Here is a 7,663-nt window from a genome sequence, read left to right as displayed (position 1 = left end):
GAAGGACGTGCACTGTACCCTAGAAGGACATGCACTGTACCCTAGAATGGGTAGCCCATCCTCAGTTTAGAACTCTCCAAACTGCTGCGCATGCCAAGACAGAGCAAAGTTCTTTCCTGCATTCCAAGTCCTGGCTTTAGAATTCCACTTCTTTGGTTTGGTTTTTCCAGTTGTTTTGAGATAGAGTCTCACACAGCACAAGTTGGTCTGAAGTCCACTCTGTAGGTTAAAATGCCCTTGAACTCCAATCTTGGTGCCTTTACCTTCCTAGCACTAGCAAAACATGTACTCACCACCACATCTAGCATAGAATCCAACACTCTATATTAAGGATTCTAAGAATGCAAGGAAAATGTGTTGCTGTCTTTCTGGTTGCGGTAGTCAAGGCTACACAGAAGAATATGGAATAACACATACAGAAAATAATGTGGAAGAGGCTGTTTCAGTCCAAAGAAAAACCTAAAATCTGAGTTTACAAACTTACCTTGCCAAATACTTGTTTAACAGCTTAAAGACTAAAAGTCAAAACAAAAAATAATGTGAGCTATTTTATGTAAATGAGCAGGCAATGCCCAGTGTTATCTCTAGCTGCAGGAGTTTGGGCCCAGAGCTCGAGCACAGGTTCCAGTGTGCCTGTACGTGTCTCCAGAAAGCCTGCCAATCTTGTGTCTGGGGCCCTAGATAATAAGGTTAGAGAAGGGATGAGGCTTTAAATCTCAGGAAAAACAAACACCACTAAAAGTCTTAATAGGCACAAAATAGTGAGAGTAGGGATAAAGCCTAACATGGGATTCTTTTACCACAGCAAGTGCAATTGTATGAATTGCCTTATAAAAGCAATTCTTCCTCCAAAACCACTCACTGCCCACTAAGAGCATGTGCTGCATTACCACCTCCTTGAATGCACGCATTGCTCACTGTCTACTATTATGGCCCCATTCTTGGTGATGGAAGAAATGAAATCACCCAGGGGGTAGATCGTGGCAGGAAGCCACTAAGGCGGAAGTCCGCATTCCGTGGCAGAGTCAGGAGGTCTTATTCTCAAGTTCACCACATGAACCACAGCAGGCAGTGCAGAACTCGGCTGCTTCCTGTTACTCTGGGCATGGTCCAACAACGAGACATGCTTCAGGAAATGGAGAGTACTCGTGGCCAGCAGTTTCCACGTGTACAGTGTTATCCAAACAAGCTAGCTCATGTCTGGAACGCCGGTACTTATTGCCTTGACTTTGGGTGAGTCTGAGACCTTGGATTACAGTAAGACCTTGTCTTACATACACACATATGTACACATGCACGCGCGCACACACACATAGAAGTAATGAATGTCCATTCTGAAACGTTTGTGTCCTAGAAGAAGATGGTATAGGAGGCAACATACAAGTGGTAGAACACACCTTTGTCCTTCTGATGGATTTTCTTCAATAAACCTTCAATGTGGAACGCACTCCTCTACCTTAAGGTTTGGTGAGAGCTAGTCGTTCATTTATCCAACACATGTTTAATTATGCCTCTGCCACATGCAAAGGACTTTCAGGAACTAAATGCCCTAGGAATTATTTAAAGGGGTAGTGTGAGATAGCTAAGGACTTGGTGATTCTAACTTAAGACATCCATTTTTCCTCTCCTCTTTTTTTTTTTTGTGGTTTTTAAAGACAGGGTTTCTCTATGTAGCCCGGGCCATCCTGGAACTCACTCTGTAGACTAGGCTTGCCTCGAACTCAGAAATCCACCTGCCTCTGCCTCCCAAGTCCTGGGATTAAAGGCGTGCGCCACCACCGCCCGGCCTTCCTCTCCTGTTTTCATGATGAAGCTTTGTTGTACTTGACAAAGGGAAAATTCAGCTTGCAAGGAGTCTTTCATTTGTCAGCATAAAAAAATTTCTCCATGTGATTCATTAAACTAATCAATCAAGACTATCAGCGGCTATTGTCATATTGAGGTCATCTGTGGTCAAATTTCAACTTCTACAAAGCAAAGTAGTCTGAATCAGAGTTGAAAAGAGTTGATTGCATGGCTGAGGCCTTCGGCCTCCTGTGACAGGGTGTTGACAGTTCCCAGTGTGTGGAGCTCAGAAAGGAAATTACCTGCGGTGAGCTCCAGAGTGTCATAGCTATGGCATGCTTGCAAGTCGCTGTTCCACGTTACAACCCACCCCACACTTTTCTCTAGGTTTCTCATTCTTTTCACCCCACCATCCAACAGTGTTCCCTGTACTGTGAAGCGTGTGTTAGAGACATCCCATTTATGGCTGGGCATTCAACAGTCACTTATATGTGTACTTTGACCAGATCACTGCAGAATGGAACCTCTCTGACCAAAGCCGATAGCAGTAGCATTCTATAGCCACAAACACAGTTATAGAGAAGGTGATTTGGTGGACACATCATGTCCACTTAGAAACTATAGAAAAGTCCTCACTAGGCCAAATGACTTCACAAGCCACAGGCTTTCAGCTAGGTTTACAATACCAGAAGTCAGTTTCTTCTTATGGACCCAGCACCAAATTCAATCAGAGAGCGGTTGGTTATCCCCATAACGAACGTGACACATTGCACCAATAGGCTCACCTTGAACAAAGGGTCCACAGCTGAGTAAGACTTAATGAGAATTCTCCCCCAGCAGCCTGCATGGCACCTTCTGGAATTCTGAGGGCTGGCCAGCAAGAAGGAAAGTTCCAGTCCAGTTCCAGCTTGAACTTTCTCTGTCCTGTGACCAAGGCATGTGGTGCTTTCATCAATGGGGTATCACTGTCTAGTTCTGGTCAGCAAATAGCAGCTTGAACAGTTGCCTGTGTTACTTTGAGCTCTGCAAGGTCCTCCCTAGCTAACAGCTTATACAGAGAGAGGCAGCCCACATCTGACACTGAGATTTCCATTTAACAATACATGGCATTTATTCATCTATACAGAGTAACTCCATTCACTCTTTTTTAGGAACTTTATTATTTGACTCAATTAGTGAGTGTCTTTTCTTCTGTTTTTGTTGTTTTTTTTTTTTCTCGCACATCACTACTGTGGATTACATCTCCTCTACATCCCTCCTCATCCCCATCACCCTGGATCCCCTTCTCCATGTGCTCCTTCCCACCTTGGTGTCCCTCCTTCTACTTCCATGTCACATTTGTTCTACAACAAACACTCACCAACACAGACACATACACACATGTACCATCACACATATAAACACACACACAACCACATACAGGCACACAAACTACACACACAATTCTGAAAAATAACAGTGCATTAACTTGTCTCCTCAGGAACAATTATCCTCAATTTTGACCATGGCTCTTAAATTTTCCCTTCAAAATAATCTAGCTTAATGCACAGAAGTTCATGTCTTGTTTCCCAGAGAATGGGAAACCAAGGCAGGAGAATTGCTGGGAGTTTGAACCTAGCCTGGATGACACAGCAAGATTCTGTCTCAAATGGTAAACAGATGAGCACTCGAAACTAAATCTAGAGATTTTGACAAACGTGAGAGTTAAAGTAGCTCATGATAAGCAGATTGAAGAAATTCAGGGAGAGTTTCAGGGAGCCATTCTCTTACCTGGCAAACAAGTGTCCAGGTAAAAGAATGGTCCTCAAGACTAGGGTTTAATCACTGGCTTATCATCACCTGGCTTCTCATAACCAGAGAATGCTGTCAGTGTTGCTAATAATAGCGTGGGGGTGGGGTGGAGGGGTGGGGGTGGGGGAACGGGACGACACATTGTGAACGTGGAAGAAGATTCATTCTGTGTTGAAATTCTGATTTATAGTATATTCCAGCCCACCACAGGGCAAGCAACTTAAAACAAATGTGTACAAAAAAGCACATGGCAGGCACAAGTTGCAGTCTTAAGTGACAGCAGAAAAGAGCTTGAACTTGTGTAGCCTGTTTGCTATTGTCTGAGTGAATTCTGGGAAGATTTGAGGGACTCCCGCCCCAGAGAAGAGCGTGGACTCCTCTCTTTCCCTTTCTTTCCCTCTCTCCCCTTCTATCTTCCTCCTTCCCTTTCTTCTTTCTTTTCTTCCTGATTATTTGGTCTTACCATGAGGTCAAGCTGCCCTCAAACTTTGACTGATTGATCCTCTTGCCTGCTGGGATTACCTATGTGACCTTCAATACATGACTTTCTTCCTTACACTCTATGTACAGTATAAAACACTTATAAATCCTAAACATGAAATTGAGACTAAACATTACATTTCGTGTCTCTCTGGCAGCTGCATATGGCAGATGAGCATGCCAGTCTTTCTCTCACAAAGAACACTGTATGTGGAAATATTTCTACCACACTTTTGAGCTGATCCTCAGAAGTTTCTTGTTCTTAATAAAATAATATTTGAGTGGGTGTAGTGACACACGCCTTTACTCCTAGTACTTGGGAGACCAAGACAGGCACATTTCTTGAGTTGGCAGCAACTGTTCTACAGAAAAATTTCGAAGACAGCCAGGGCTACACAGAGAAACCCTGTCTGGGTAACAAATGAGAGACTATTTAGGCTTATTGTATTTGTGATGGCTATTCTTGGTTGCCAACTTGACTGTATCTGGAAGGAACTACAATCCAAAAATGAAGGGCACACCAGTGGAATATTTTTTGCTTGATTTGAAGTGGTTAGATCCACTTCTTGTCTAGATCTCTGAGGTGGGAAGACACATAAATGCCTTTCATCCAGATCGTGAGGACATGGAAAAAGGAAGCTTTTGCTCGTTGCCTGTTTGCTCCTGTCTTTCTAGGTCCATTCCTTCAAAGGCATTAGAGACTACTTCTTTGGGATTCTGGTAGCTACCAAAGACCACTGAGACATCAGCCTAGTAGCATAAGCAACTTCTGAATTCTTGGACTTCCCATTCATTGATTCTGCCTCTGTAGAGAGCCGTGATTAATACACCACTAAAATCAGGAAAAATCTAATGATTAAAAGTAAGTAATCTCACTAGGGATATGTCTCTGTGTAAGAACACTTTATTAGCATACATAAGGCCCTAGGTTCAGTCCCTAGCTCAAGGGACACATGCACATGTGCACATGCACTCACACATGTACACACACACACACACACACACACAGAGGGAGAGAGGGAGAGAGAGAGAGAGAGAGAGAGAGAGAGAGAGAGAGAGAGAGAGAGTTGAACTTTGGTGACTTCTCATAAGAAAGAGTACAATCCAGAAGACACAGTCTTATATTTTTAAACTGATGAAAGAAAGATTCCAAATACCCAGACAAATATCTACAGGAACACCTTGCAGGAACAATATGAATTAGGTGTGGATGACAACATCTGAAGTCTCAGCCCTTGGAGGGGGAAACAGAAAGGTCACTCATGAGTTTGTGGCCATTCTGATCTTCATGGTGAGTTCAAAGCCCTTTAGCAAGATCCTGTCCCAGACACACACACACACACACACACACACACACACACACACACACACACACCCCAGAGGTAAAGAAAAAAAAAGAAAAGTCAAGCGTGGGGACTGGAGTTCAAGATTCAAGGCTAGCCTGGACTACTGGATAACTTTTTCATTCTAGTTCTTTCCCTAACAATAAATAAATAAATAAATAGATAGATAGATAGATAGATAGTAAACAAACAAACAAAAAAAGAAATGATAAATCACAGTAGAAAGATGTGTACCTAACAACAAAACTGTGAAACATATGTGACAGAGTCTGAGGGAGAGCCCAGCTGGTGAAGCACAGATGTTGCAAGCACAAAGACTTGTATAGAAGACAAATGTGGTGCTGATAACCTTGCAGTCCCACTGAGAGGGAGTCACAGACAGGTGGATGGATCCCCTGGGGCTTGCTGGTTTCTCAGCTGAGGCTCCTTGATGAATTCTAGGTCACAGAGAGACCTTGTCTCAAGAAAAAGTTGGATGTCGTCTGATATCTGAGGAATGAATGACACATTCCTCTGACCTCTGAAAGTACCCAAATAGGCATACACATTCTCTCTCTCTCTCTCTCTCTCTCTCTCTCTCTCTCTCTCTCTCTTTCTCTCTCTCTCTCTCTCTCTCTCGCACACACGCACACAGAGTGTCTGTGTGACAAAAACTGACTAAATTAAACATTCATAGGACAATTCCACTACCATACATGAAGATTTTTAATGCTCCTGTCTCAGTAACTTCATGAATGAAGTATTCTTGATCGTAATTCCTCTGCCTCTTATAAGTACCTAAGGTGTCTGTGCCTGTCCCAGAGGAGGTCCCCTCTCCTTATCCTCTCTCCACATCACACCAAGAATCATTCATGCGAAAGCTGCCTTCTGCTTTACTCCTTCATGATACATGGTATGGATCTTAGCAGTCTTAGCTGGCTTGTTTATTGCGGTGTTGTTTTGCTAATAGACTAAAGGACAGTGCAGACAGGCCAGGCACTGTCATGTTCTCTCATTGTCCTTCATAAGACACACATAATACAAAATGGAAAAAAAAAGATGATACATAAAATGGTAGATAAACTTAGTCTTTCTAAGAAAAGAAAGAGTTTTACACAAACACACACACATACACATACACATACACACACACACACACACACACACACCCTCCTCAAGTCCCTGGCTTCTGTTACTACATACACTCTTTGATTCTGTGTTTTCAATTTAATTTAATTTAATTTAATTTAATTTAATTTAATTTAATTTTTTACTTATTCATTTTACAGCCTGCTCACTGCCCCTTTTCTGGTCACTCCCTGCCCCAATCCTTTCTCCCCCTCGCCCCCCGCCCCCCCCCGCCCCTCCATCCCCTTCTCCTCTGAGCAGATGGGTACCCCCACCCCACCCCAGACAGGCACTTCAAGTGTCTGTGAGTCTAGGCACTTCCTTTCCCACTGAGGCCAGACAAGGGAGCCCAGCTAGAAGATAGCCCAAGTACAGGCAACAGTTTTTGGGGTAGCCCCCGCTACTTTTACGAAGAAAAGATTAAAGCCCACAGTTAGCCCTCACTGCTTTTCACGGGAGAACTGTCTCTCCCCAAGTAGTGGATGGCTGTGTAGCAGCTGGCACTGGGCTCTGCCCTGCTCCCAGCCTTCGGCTGTTCTGGTCTTGGGCTTTGGGTGTTATCAGATGCTCTAGCCTGTCACCTCCTTTCCAGTCTCCTGGGGTTAGATGGCCCCTCCTATCTCACAGGCCTGCTACATACACTGAATTAAATTTTGTGAACACACTTCATAAATGTGTGAGGCATAACATAAATATTAAGGCTCACCACCACTTTCCTGTTTCATTAGACCCTACTTAATTAGAGAAAGTGAATCTGTTCTCACTCTCTTAGTTGTTTTAGCTCCTTTCTGCTTCAGCGCAGCTTCCCTTCACTTTCAGTGTCTACTTAGTGCTAGTCAGCATTATGGCTCAAAGAAAAAAGTCTTCTCGCTTCTAGAACACACTTTGCCCTCTGACTGATTTTTTTTTCATCCCATACCTTGAACCTAGGCCCGATACATGCTAGTTAAGCCCCTCTACCACAGAACTTCAATCCCAGCCCAAATCCAAGGACTCTTTTGTTTTCATTAGTTTTTATTTTATCTGTGGTGCTGAGGATCAAACTTAGGATTTTGTGTATGTTAGGTGAGTTCTGTCCCCTGCTGGTCTTGTATAAGTTGAAGCATAGTATCTCATCTCACAGAGTAGTGCTCCTCTCATCTCACAGAGTAGTGCTC

General features: G+C 43.4%; 1 protein-coding gene across 1 annotated transcript in view; it reads right to left on the bottom strand.

Annotated features, from left to right (window-relative positions):
- The window catches only part of Sgk1 (serum/glucocorticoid regulated kinase 1), a 117,366-nt gene that overhangs the window by 24,435 nt on the left and 85,268 nt on the right, over positions 1-7,663 (bottom strand). The gene's annotated exons all lie outside the window — the stretch shown is intronic.

This window comes from Grammomys surdaster, unplaced genomic scaffold, assembly GCF_004785775.1.
Source record: "Grammomys surdaster isolate TR1022 unplaced genomic scaffold, NIH_TR_1.0 280, whole genome shotgun sequence".
Classification (NCBI taxonomy): domain Eukaryota; kingdom Metazoa; phylum Chordata; class Mammalia; order Rodentia; family Muridae; genus Grammomys; species Grammomys surdaster.
Note: the sequence above shows the minus strand (reverse complement) of the source record. Positions and strands in the feature narration are given on the sequence as shown.